The sequence below is a fragment of the Pezoporus flaviventris genome, unplaced genomic scaffold (genome assembly GCF_033815535.1).
Source record: "Pezoporus flaviventris isolate CSIRO_AGI_PZ_B2104156 unplaced genomic scaffold, CSIRO_AGI_Pfla_v1 ptg000007l, whole genome shotgun sequence".
Classification (NCBI taxonomy): domain Eukaryota; kingdom Metazoa; phylum Chordata; class Aves; order Psittaciformes; family Psittacidae; genus Pezoporus; species Pezoporus flaviventris.
In genome coordinates this window covers 35,876,982-35,889,830 of record NW_026892555.1, presented here as the reverse complement: position 1 = coordinate 35,889,830, position 12,849 = coordinate 35,876,982, and the positions used below count along the sequence as shown (strand labels likewise).

Sequence of the window (12,849 nt, the reverse complement as noted above, 5' to 3'; positions counted from 1 at the left end):
CATAAATTTTAATTATTCTTTCTTTTTCCTTCCTGAAGCGACGGCCGCCGGAGCTACGGGAGCAGCGCTTGGCCCTACGGCGTCCCCTGGCGGCCGCGCAGCCCCGCGCAACCCTGCGCGCTCCCTCCTCCCTCTTCAACCGAATTCGAGGAACTTCAAGTGTGAGGGATTTGGAAGCAACACTCAGAACTCAAAAAAAAAAAAAAAAAAAGCTTTAAAAAGTCAAGCACAAGTCATAATATATCGCAGTGGTGAGTGTGAAAATATAGCTTTTTGCTCCTGCCCGGTGGAAATCAAGGCTGTCCCCCTCACATAAATTCAGCACTCTACAATGTCAGCTGTGACATGAAAATATGAAGAGAAATGGGCTACTATCTGTTTGCTGCAGCTGTTGAGGCAGCCTGGGACATCAGTTTCACTCAGGGACAAACACCAAGAGGCAAAGTCAAGGTATTGCCCAGTGATGCTCTTCAAAAAGTTAAAATTAAGCCTATGAATCAGGCTGACTAAATGCCATTATTTCATGTGGTTTCACTTGTCCTCCCGTACTCAAGGTGGTGGCCGAGAAACGTGTAGAGCACAGGTAAGTCAGGTGATAAGCAAAGGAAGCCCTCCAGCAGAACAAGCTCTCTCCCACTGCCTCCACTCTGCAGAGACTGTCCCAGCAGCAGGATCTTCCCTGGTGCCTCCACTGAAAGATGCAGAGGAAAAGCCCCAGTCTGGCATGTCAAGACCTGGTGCACAACTGCGACTGCCACAGTGCAGGACAGTGGATGAGCCAGTCTACAAGGTATGGCATGAAATTCATCTTCACCCTCTGCACAAACTTCGTTACATTCCTTTTGCATTACTTAGCTCTGCTGATACTGATAAATTGCCACAATAACTGAGGAGTGAGATAATAGAGATACTAATTTGCAGTCTAACATGAATTAATTCTCTCTTAATCAGAACTGCTTTGATAGCATAGTGGGTATCAAGGGTACAGCACTTCTTAGTATTAAATATTTGTGTGTCTGAAGTAGTCTTAAAAAAATATGACTAAAGTAGTCTCAAAATCAGAAAAGCGGGAAGAAAAACAAAACTTGAAATACACTCTTACTATAAAATATTTGAAAGTGTAACTTAAGGACAATTTGATTAGCACCAGGAAACTACAAGATTAACTTCATGTACTGTTCATGTGAAGATTAGTTTATAATTCACTGTATTAAAAGTAATCCTGTTTATTATGTGGTGAAGTACAGGTTGCACATTAAATAATGTTAACAAATACACACTTAATACTTGTAAAAAAAGTACTTAAAATGTTGTTAACTCCATCACTAACAGGTTTTGTGTAAGTGTTCTGTACAAGAAAATACAAGATGCAATATTCTATTCACAGCAACTAACCAGGGCACATTTAAACTGATCTTAATGAATGCATGCAGCTGGCAAAGGGGTTACAAAGCAAGGCAGTAGCATTATTTTCTCAGCAATTCTAGCAAAGAATTTCAGAATTCTTTGAAGACATCTTTATGGTGTTTGGAACATGAAAAAACCTGACACACATAGGTCTTCCCTACTTCAGAGAGTTATGACACATCATTGTGATGTGCCATTTTACATAATCTGCGTAAAAGAATCTGAACCTCATACACCATTCAGCTCTCACAAACTAGAACTATTAGAGGTGTTTAAAGTATTTTTGGACCATTTAAAGATTTATGGTTTGATTTACTGTTATACGTCCAGAGTACAATGCAATCAACTGAGAGAACATTTTTTCGTGAGAGTACAGGTCACTGTAAAAAGCTCTCACCTTCACTGCTGTTTTTCAAACCTAATTAAGAACATTTTGCTATTTGTTCTTTCTTTAGACCACATATAGTCTACTAATATCTGTAGATAAAATGAAATGAACAGCTGTGACTGGAAAACTAAAGGTACAGCCTTTTAATTTTTTTACCATGTATGCTTCCAGGTAATCTGACAGACAGGGTGAAGTCCATTGAAAATCACAGACACAACTGCTTTCAAATTAGCAAAATTGGGATATCTCTGACTCCTGTTAAAATGAGCAAAATAAAAAAATTATGATGTGGCTGTCACTAATTAAAGCAATAATTAGTGTGATGTTGACCTACTTTAAAGATTTATTTCCTCATTTCTCTTCTGTAGAGGATTTAAAAGGCCAATCCAAAGAAGTAATTTCCTCTAAAAGAGTGCCAAAACCCCCAAAGAAAAAAGAAAAATCAGAAGGTTTTCCTTCTTTGAATTTCTTTTGCTCAATTTCAAGCAATTAAAATGTCAGATTCCGTGCCTCAGTCATACCAATGAAACCACGTGTAGGTTTCAGGTCACAAGTATTTAACAAATACATAGAAATCTTGACTTTTTAATTTGTCAGCTAAGAAGAAGGCATTACTAATTTTACCATGGCCAGTACAAAATCAAAACAACATATATGTCTCTTCAGATAGTTCTTCTGCATTTACATGTTCACAAACTTGATTTTAGTGAGCTTGACTTTTTAGCAGAATGTTGCAATCCTAAAACCAAGGACAAGTCTTAAACATGCAGGAAGGAGATTCAAAGCAGGTAGGATGCAATACATGTCTGGAAAATAATTCCATCCTTCCCTATATGAAATCTGGATTTAAGATGGCACTCCAGCACATACTGCAGTCCCCAGCTGTGTTCAGGCCCTGTAGCTCCATACTGGGGTAAGAGATTTCCTGTGCTCAGAGCCACCCACAACTGTCAGGATCAGGCAGGCACTTGGGGGCTGTTGAATCCACTTGACCTGAAGATTCATACTACTCACAAGAGTAACGGGCATGACCAAGGCCAGTGGTCATACTATGTGCTTAATGCAGTCAATTAAACATATCCAGGGACTTCCTAATATTATACATGCACAAAATAGAGTATTAATTCTGCATTAAGAGAAGAACTGTATAATAATAGCAGAGGTAGACCAGAAATACTTTTCCTGATCTAAGAAAAAGAAGGAAGGACTTTTGAAATATTATGCAAGAAAAAACAGAATTACTTTAAGGATCAGGAATAATAGAATTAAATGTCACATAAGAATCTAGAAGATCACACTCTGGAATTAATTAAACAGTTTCATGTTCTAAGTTAGGACTACAAATGGCTGGAGGCAATGGGAGGAAAAAGCTGTAAGGTATTGTTTGGTTGCACAATATCTGTATGCTAGGTGTGTGATATACAACGGGAAAGAAAAAAAAGCCAGTGGGATGCTATTAGAGGAAATTATTTTATGTTGTAACCCTCAGTGCAGGCAAGACTTCATTGGGAATATTATTTACGGTCTGATCAGTCATGGTCAGCCAAAGGGCTGCCAAGACAGAAAAGAGGATGAAAAGCCTCCGGTCCATGAGGTGATGGCAAGAACTTGATTTGTGAGTTCAGTGAAGTGAAGTCAGAGGGGACGTATGATGGCTCTTGGCAAATACCCAAGAAGAAACAACACTGGGATAGGCAAAAAAGTAATTGTACTTCGGGATGCTAGCACTAACATTATCTTGAGGGGTGGGAAATCAACAAATCCCAAACTAATCTAAGCATAAAGGGAAGTAAATTTGTAAACAGTCTTCTCATAAACTGGTGGAGTGGAAAAAAACCTGATTTTAAGAGCAAGCAACTGAATTCATTTACTAGGAAGATTATTCTGATCTTTTAACATGCTGAAATCTAAAAAAAAAAAAAAATAAAAAAAATAGAACAGATCTCAGCCTGGATAAAGCAAAATATTTTAGACATATTTATAAGCTCCAAATCTATGGCAGTTATAAAATAAAAGGTTGGTTTGAAAGAGGGGATGAGAGAAAGATAATGAGAGCAAAAGAGCAATAAGAGGGGGGAATGCAAAAGTCGAAGACAGGAAGAGACAGAAACAGGGAGAATCAAGGAGAAACAGGGAGAAACAGAGAAAGGGAAGAAAAGGGATATATTTTCAAATAAAAGAAAATGTACAAACCAAGATATTTTAATCCATTAATTCAAGGTATTTTTGAGTTGGGTAACTTATCAAAATGTACTGTTTCACTGGTTTCAATGAATCAGCATATTCTTCTTTTAAAAAAAGTTATTAAAATATCCTACATGCACTGCTCTACAAATAACCCTCTGTTCTGCTTTGAAGTGTTCCTTCAGTCATTATGCAGAACTTGCATAATGAGATAGACTGCAAGCTGTCAATAATACTGCAAGCTTGCAGGAACAGAAAATCAGGGTATATTATGGCTTTGTTAACATTGCTGGAAACAAATTCTCTAAATCAAGAGATCCTAAAGCTTTTATCTTTATTATTTTTTTCTGATTTTAAGAGATAAGGAAATGCAAAGATAATCTGTTTATAGATTTTGTGGACTGACAGAAGAACATTTAGCAAGTTCTACTAACTGCAGGTAATCAAAGAACCGCAGTTCCTGGGAGTTTATGATTAAATGCTCAGATATACTGTTTTTGCCTGCATGGTGACTTGCACACAGGCATATATAGATTCAAAAATATGGATAAATAAATATACCCCAGGTATCAGCTATATTAACATTAAACCATTTTCAAACAATTAGCAGTCCCTAAAGGTATGTTACATCATGTTTACAAGCTTCAGCAATACATAACCTTCATATAATTAAAATGTTTTTATTTTCCCTCAATTTTGGAGACAAACACTGGAGGAAAGCCACCTAAGGCTGCAAAAGTTTGAAGAAATCCTAAATAGAGGAAAACAAGAGGTTAGAACTAAAAATGCTTGGCTGTTTTTGCCGTCTTAAACTATAGACACTTCTGCCTTTCCAGACATAAACATGAACCTGCAAGAAGGCAGCTATTCTATGGATCATGTGTGGATGTGAAGAAACAAAGATGAAAGAGTATGCAAGCTTGTCTGCACAGAAACTGCAAAAGTGCCTGGAATATTAGGGGAACACAGAAGCCAAGTATCTATTAGGAAGATCGCAGCTGAACCTGAGTAGAAATGAATACTGAGATTCCATGCAATATTCAGCGAAGAGGAAAAATTCTGCAACTTCAGAAGTTTATACCACAATATGGAGAAGCACAGAACGGAGACAAATAGTTCAAAGAGCAACAGAACTGTGAAAATTACACAGTTTGGTTTGTTTTTTTTTTAATTTACAATGAATTTTCTTCTCTTACATACGCTTAGCCTTTTATGTTTAGCTTAAGATGCTTGTACAATCAAGTTTCTTTCCAGCAAACATTAACCTTTTGTGGGCAAACACAAAAATCACTCCATTTTTATGTCTTCACATGCACATGTTTTCATTCCATTTATTTAAGGGCCCATCATCTCAGAAAGTAAGTACAATTCTGTCCAGTAAGCAAGAACCGCAGACAGGTCTCAAGTGAATAAGGAATGCCTTTGAAAAGCCTTTTTCTGCTGAAAATGAAAACATTCGCTGAGCATGTCAGAGGAAGCTGTGTCTGTTGGATTCCCAACCACAGCATATTTCTTCCTTGAAGAAACAGGATGAATGGCAGAGGAGATGGTGAGCAGGGATAAAACTTGAGTTCTGGTACTGCAGTTTCAGCCCAAAGCCTGCCCTGAAGGAGGGGATACAAGAGGCTGCTAAGGAAAGGGAAGACAAATCCTTCCTTCTGCTTATGTATGTCCAGACCTGGAATTTAGAAAGACCAATAAGGAAGGAGAACAGCAGCTGAATCCAAACAGGGAAAAGGCAGTAACAACTCCTATACAGCAATTACAAATGTCAGAGATAAACCAGAATGGCCTTATCAGTGAAAGAGAAAGATGGCTGATCTTTTGAAATTCTTCTGAAAAATCCCTACAGAATGAGCAGTAAAAAGCTGGCTTTGAATCTCCTAAAATTTTACAGAAGCATTAAATTAGTGTTTATATACAGTCATTAATTAATGTAACCAAATCAATAGAATGCATGACGGTATTGCATATTTTCCCCATCCAAAATTCTGTGTTTCCCTGTCATGCTTCAGAGTTTGCATCCTATAGCATGGTTCCTACATTTTCCTTAACTTTAGAAACTGTTCTACTTACAACCACTGCTCTTCTGGCTGAGAACAACAAGATGGGGTTCTAACCATCAACACTGTTCGGCATCAGAGTGAAGTTTGGTGAAATGAACCTTCTACCCCCAGGTGTGATGGATTGGAGCTGAAATACCTGGGTTGCATAGACAGTTGCCATGCCCTCCTACTCCTACCAAGAGCCGACATGTTCAGAAAGTGATCAAGATGTAGCGAGAGATCAGCAGATATCACTCTAACAGATCATGTTTTCTGAAGGTTCTGGAGAAACAAACTAAGGAGTGCTGGAGAGGTTCTGGAGAGCTGATTTAGCAGAAATGAACTTCCTCCTTTTTCAGTTTGCCTAATAGAGAGAGAAAATCTAACGAAAAAGGTATTTTTAACAGGGCCAAAAATTGTCTGAGCTCTCCCAAACAAGCAGCTTCAGAAAAATAAAACACTGAAAAATGCACAGCAAGAACTTAATATGACCAAGATGAATAATGAAAAGTGACTTGACACTCTTTACTTAAAAGTCTTCTACATTCTGGTTTCTGACTATGAATTATTTAAAAGGTGTTTGGAAAACACCATCACTTATGGGAAAAATATGCATCTCTAAAGAGATCACATCTTTGTGGACAGGTTCCTAATTTAATATTTCAATATACTAACTCAGGGGTGCTAAGATATTGAAACAAGAAAAAGTAATTTTAAGAAGTTTATTTACACAGTTGTTGTTTTGTTTTTTTTTTCTCCCTTCTGAATGTGGTGTAATAGCACAGCATGGGGGGACTAAAGAATTATGCCAGCAGCTTGAGACACAGCAATTGCCAGACAACTGGCATCTAAATTCAACAGTATTTATGATCTTCCTTCTAATGGCTGGTTCTCACCATGGAGAACTCCAGGGACAGTAACTTTCTGGTAAGCCCAGTGCTGGTACTCAGTCTAGGCTTCAGTGACTACTTATCTACAGCTTTTGAGATCTGCCTGCCCTGGCTAGAGCAGATAAGTAGATGTATATACAAGTTGCACAGCCCTTCATCAGGTTGTGTCCTCAGTGCTGGGTTTTGTGAAGCACTAGTATAGCTTATTTAAGTTCCAGCTAAAGTTTCTCAGTTCCCAGTGAAAGCAAGCTGTGAGCACAGCAACACTCATTACTACAAAAGCTCTCTCTCATTGGAACTGATTAAGAAGAAACCGTACCAAGTATTTCTGCAGATGAAGCACTGGCTGAGCAAAGGAGCAACATTACAAATGTTACATTTTCAGGATCTAATTTGTATGATTCTCTTCACTGCTCTCCACTACACATATGATCCGACTCTATTTATACCAAAGTAGGGACAGTAGGGACTGCTTAATCAGGACAGTCTAATGTATGGGCAGTTATCCAAAGCCACATGTTTTCTAAATTCTGTATGAGCAGAGATGGAGCTTAAGAGCTCTGTAGGGATCAGAGCTGCTAACAGACTTCTAAGGAGGGCTCTGGGGACTGGGATGTGCATAATGAGAAAATCTGGATATTTAGTGTGAAGAACTGTCCCAGTCCATTCTAGCAATGGGATAAATTGTGTAGCCTGTGATTTTCCTCTTTTTGTTATTCATGTGGCTGAAAATGGTTCAGAAGGAGGAGATCTGGACAACTTGGTCAAGCATGCTGTTGGGAAGTGCAAATATATAGGCAAATTTTCTTGCCAGCTCCCACCTCTTCAGGCTAGAGCATCATATCTGCAGGCTACATCCTTATTTATTCCCATGTGTTACACCTGAACATCATATGCATATAGTGTGTGTATATATCTATGTACATATTAAATGTGTGTTTATATATGTACATGCACACATAAATTTAGAACACATCTACTAAAACAAAGGGGTCTAGAAAAGCTTTAAAATTCTGGATTTATAAAAGAAGAGAAAAAAATTCTTCCAAAATACCTCATTCGATGTTTTCTTCTATTGTTCTTTCCACCTAAGTGCTTCCACTATATTTAACATACTGATGTCTGAAGACATCCTTGGTGTTTACCTTTAGTTCTAATCCAGTTGTTTTGTTACTGAATCAGTTTAGAAAAACATCTCTGTTCAGGAAAGTACTGAAGCATGCACTTCAGTACATTCTTAAAAGTAAGTGACTTTTTGAACCAGCCTAATAATTTAAAGTAGCATTAATAAACATTCCTTAATAAACAATTCAATTTGGTATGTGTTTACAGTGCAGTGCTGCTCCGATACTTTCACGTTTCTTTGCTTTTACCACAAAGATGACAAACAGTGGGACATAAAAATATTTTTGCTAGTCGAGTCTTAAGATGGCTTTGAAGAGCCTCATTTTCAGAAGCACACCACTTCAGAAAATCAAGTTCACAATGAAAGAGCGGACCTCTAGCACCCTACATCAGTAATTTTTTTTTGAAAACTTGACCTGCTCTTCTAGGCAAACCATTATATCCATAGCAACATATAATTCACCTTCCAGCTTGCCATTGCAGTTTTGTAACTATTGATTGCATCGTGAACAGTTGTTGGGACTGATCACAAGTGGTATGGGCATATGAGTATGCACACGTCTGTGCATGTGTGTGTGTGTATGAGGTACAAAACAATGTTTGCCCATGCAAAGAGTTCTCTCTTTCCTCAAGGCCCAGTCAGAAAAGGCTCCGGGAGTGCAAACAGAGATTTTCCTAAAACACTTCCCACCACTTATCTGTCTTTTCTGCAAAAAGTATGCGTGTTACGTTCAAGAATTGGATCAATTCGGTAACAAAACACTTCAGCAGTGGTACAAAGAAGGACTGTGGAAACAGTCCAGTTTGTGGCCAATGCGGCATAGGAGGAGAACCGTCCACCAGTCTTGCAGCCTGACCCCTACACCCGTAATCCCAGTTGGGCTCCAGTGCAGAGCTAGATATTGTTCTCTTCCTATGACAGTGGGAGGGTGAGGGCATTGCCACTTTCTGCATCAGCACTCCCAGCTGCGCACTCCCCTTTTCCCACTGCTTCCTCAGCTTTGGAGCTGAGGGCCTGCACATAATTTGGAGAGCTCCTTTGAAATCCAGGCATTTTACTCCTGTAGTTCAGCAAATACTACCACAACCAGTGATAGATGCATAAGGATAAGAGCACAAAGAAGGAATAAGCAACAGAGACCTGTGTAAGGGGATGGGGGAAAAGCAATGCTGTCACTGAGAAAAGACATACAGAACTTTATATTAAAATTTATATATAACTGGTCATACTTTACAACAGCTTAGGAATTACCTGCACCTCCCAAGTGACATAATTTAACAAATGCCCCGAACAACTAGCTTAGTTCAGGAGTGCTTAGAAGAGAAAAAAAAACTAAATGCATTTGATATGTAAATCTAACCAGCTCTCCTTGCCACACAAAAGGAATTTATCCTCTTTTTAAATTTTTAGCTTTATAATGGCAGTGGTGTTCTTAGGGACATCTCTACTCAAATTCAGAACTCCCCATTTTGTATAAATATGTTAGCTTAATAAAGTAGGGCTGGCCATAAATAAATAAATAAATAAATAAATAAATAAATAAAAAGTGCGAAGATTTTCAATTTCACACTTGTTTCATATCAGAGGAAAAAAATTACATTTCTCATATGTTCACCATACACACATACATGCAGCCAAGAGAGAACCTTACTGCTGCTAAGTTTTGTTAATACAGCCTTCTTAAATCCAATACAGCTTCCTTCCTCTCAGAAATGAAAAAAACAAAGATGCCATTGCAAGCCATGGTTACTCTGATGTTGTAGCTACTCACATAGCCTCTCCCGCTATGAGGATAGCATTTGGCAAGTCTTTGTCAGTTGAGAAACTGCATTTAATTTGTGGCACTGTCACAAAACTAGACTGGAAACACAGCCCTTGTACTAATATACCAATAAAAATCCCAAGCTAAAAATATTAAAGATGACGTTGTTCAAATATTCCTCCTACACACATGAAACCTAAAATTGCCTTAAGGACTACTCTTCATTAAAGTTCCATTAAATGGGCTGTTACAATAAATTAGCAAATTACTTCTTAGAACCACAGCACATGGTTCCACTCAGAATAATGCAGAACGCATGACTTACATTAAGCAGATTTTCAAGCCTGTTATCAAAACTATCATTCACGTTATGTCTAACAAGAATTCTGCAATATTATAATTTAACTGAACTTAGATATTGTTACAAGGAATGCAGTTTGGTTTTAAATTGTCTTTGTTATGCAGAAGAAAGTTTGCATTGATGTACTTGTACATCTCTCCTGACTTCAGTCAAATCTGCAAGATAAAGGCTGTCTGGAGCTAACCAAAGCCCTGCCTGGAGTCCATGGGTCTACTCCCTACTTTTTTTGGTCTCAGGCAGACAGGAAAAAACACTATGCCTCTCTTATCTTCATGAGGGTAAACTCTGAGCTAGATTTAAGATCCTCAATCAATCAAAGACAATTCTTGCCTTAGAGATGTTACTCAGCTTTACTGTGATTCTGGCCAACCTCCTCAGATGAAGACATTAGAGCCAGAGTTTTAGCTATACCTGATATCAACAATGTCCAGATAATGTCATACAAAACCACTAAAATCTGTCCATCAGGTAGCGTGAGAACATACAGGTTTATAGGCACTACAGATTTACAGTGCTTATGCACAGGGCTACTGTCATTCTCTGGAGTATAGTTTTTTGAGGGGAAAAAGTAGGACAGACTGCCTCCTGCTTTAGGTGCTCAGATCAGTTTCAAGCCAATAAAATCTGAGCAACACTTACAACACACAACCCTTACTTTCCTCGTACTGACCCCGTGCTTTTGTGCATGGGAATGCATGCCTAGCTCTTGTCCGTGATCAGCTTACAGAGCATGTATAGACTGTGATCCCCATCAGCTCCTCACTGGCTGCTGCTGAGAAACACTGCTTTCTATCAACCTGCTGAGAGTCTTGAATTTTACCAAAGCATGTATCAATAGGATAAGAATGCCAAATGTTTCCTATGGAAAAAAAAAGTGGAAAATGACTTATTAAACAGCTTGAGCACACACTGTAACTATTCCTTTTTATCTCAACCATGGAAGGTCTTCAAAGCTAAGGTCTCCCCCTGCTACGCACCGTGTGCATGGGCTACACTCAAGGGCCACTTGGCTACTAACCTTAGATGAAGAAACAAATACATACTAAAGCTGTGAGGAGCTGAAGGAAATAATGGTTAAGTAGCAATCACAATCAAGCACATTTCTAATACTTGTAAGGTTTCTTGGAGACATCATGGATGGCATGTGCCCTCTTGCTTGTGCATCTGATTAACAGCTCTTCTAGATCGGTGGGATTTTAGTGCAGGAGAGCAAACGGAGCCGATAATGTGGTCTTGTACCACTCACCCACTTCTCATCCCTTCTTGATTAAATCAGTTCACTTCAGTCCTTTTCACCTCACTTTCCCTTGCTTCTATCTATTAACTTTGATTCAAAGATGTACCTGGGCATCTAACTGCATGTGTGGGAAATTTCTGTGTGCAATATTCTCAGGATACGCTAGTTTAAGACTAAATGGGAAGCATTAACACCCTTTAAAAAAGAAACACCAAACAACCAAAACCAAAGAAAAATGAAAATAAACCCCAGGATTCGATCCATCACACTCAGTTTCTGTAGAAGCTAGGATTAGAGTCTCGGCTGAAGTAAACCAATGACAGCAGGCAGGAACTGAACTTGTAACTCCTTTCCTTACACTTCAAAGTGGTTACCCCATTTAACTGAGCTTAACAGGCCCCAGATTTGTTTTATCTTAATGACTCCTTGCATGGCTTATCTATTCTCAGAGAGAAAAAGAGCAGTGATGGAGATGGAGTTGGCAGCAGTGTGGAGAGCCAGGAAGGCTTTCATAGGCCAATACCCTAGGATGAACCATCACATTTTAGAGTGCACTATGGACATGAGCTTCTAAGACACTTTATAAGGAACCTAGAGCTGAGAGAGATGCTTTGCTTTAAAGGGTGAAACAAAAACAATTAAGTACATCTGCTTGTAAAACTATAACAAATTAAAAATGCTCAGTGTCATAATTTGTAGGATGACTGTGAAACTGACATTTTCCTGGGAGGTAAAGGGAACATCTTCCACTTAGTTCTGTAGTTTACCATCATTTGCGTGAAACAACAGATATTCTTCTCACTTAAGACTTTGCTCCCTACAAGGAGCAATTCATCCACCAACTACTTCTTAGAGACGAACCTCCTCCTAGAAGTGCCTGTCTATCTACTCTAGAGGAGATCCACTCTGGCTGAATTGTTTCTAGGCAGCTATGGTCTGGCAAGGTGGATCCCTGGTTTCCTTAACTCCCATTCCTAGGATCACATCCAGGTCTAAAACCTGAAAGATTTAGGATCATTACACTTGACACAAACATAGGAAGAAACACTTGATTCCAGGGCCAGAGGCTTAGTAGACCTTCTAGTGCAATTTCTAAGCTGACAGTGCTGTCTTTGCTGCTTTAATGACTTCTATGGAGATGTGGTCTCTGCAGCTACCGATAGGACAAAACCAATTTTCTTCATCTTGCATTCACAGCACTTCTTTAGAGGAATTATGTCTTTTCCTGGTTTAAACAAATAAAATAGTATTTGGGTTATATGATTCAGATGATTAAAACACATTCACTTGTGATACTGCTTATTCCCTGCAACAGGGACTGAATTTTTCAGATTATGCACACAGCTAAAAACCCGTAAATTTTGTCATTCATATCCATAAGCAGCATGGCAAGCTGGCAAAAGCTATTACGTTTCAGTTACACAAGTGTGCTAAATTACTCAGTCAACT

At 38.6% G+C, this 12,849-nt stretch overlaps 1 long non-coding RNA gene across 1 annotated transcript; it reads left to right on the top strand.

Annotated features, from left to right (window-relative positions):
• Positions 1–213: 213 nt before the first annotated feature.
• LOC133266802 (uncharacterized) lies at positions 214–6,753 on the top strand. Its single transcript, XR_009742520.1, has 2 exons — positions 214–790; positions 1,863–6,753. It is a non-coding gene; the product is annotated as an uncharacterized LOC133266802 (long non-coding RNA).
• Positions 6,754–12,849: the final 6,096 nt, after the last annotated feature.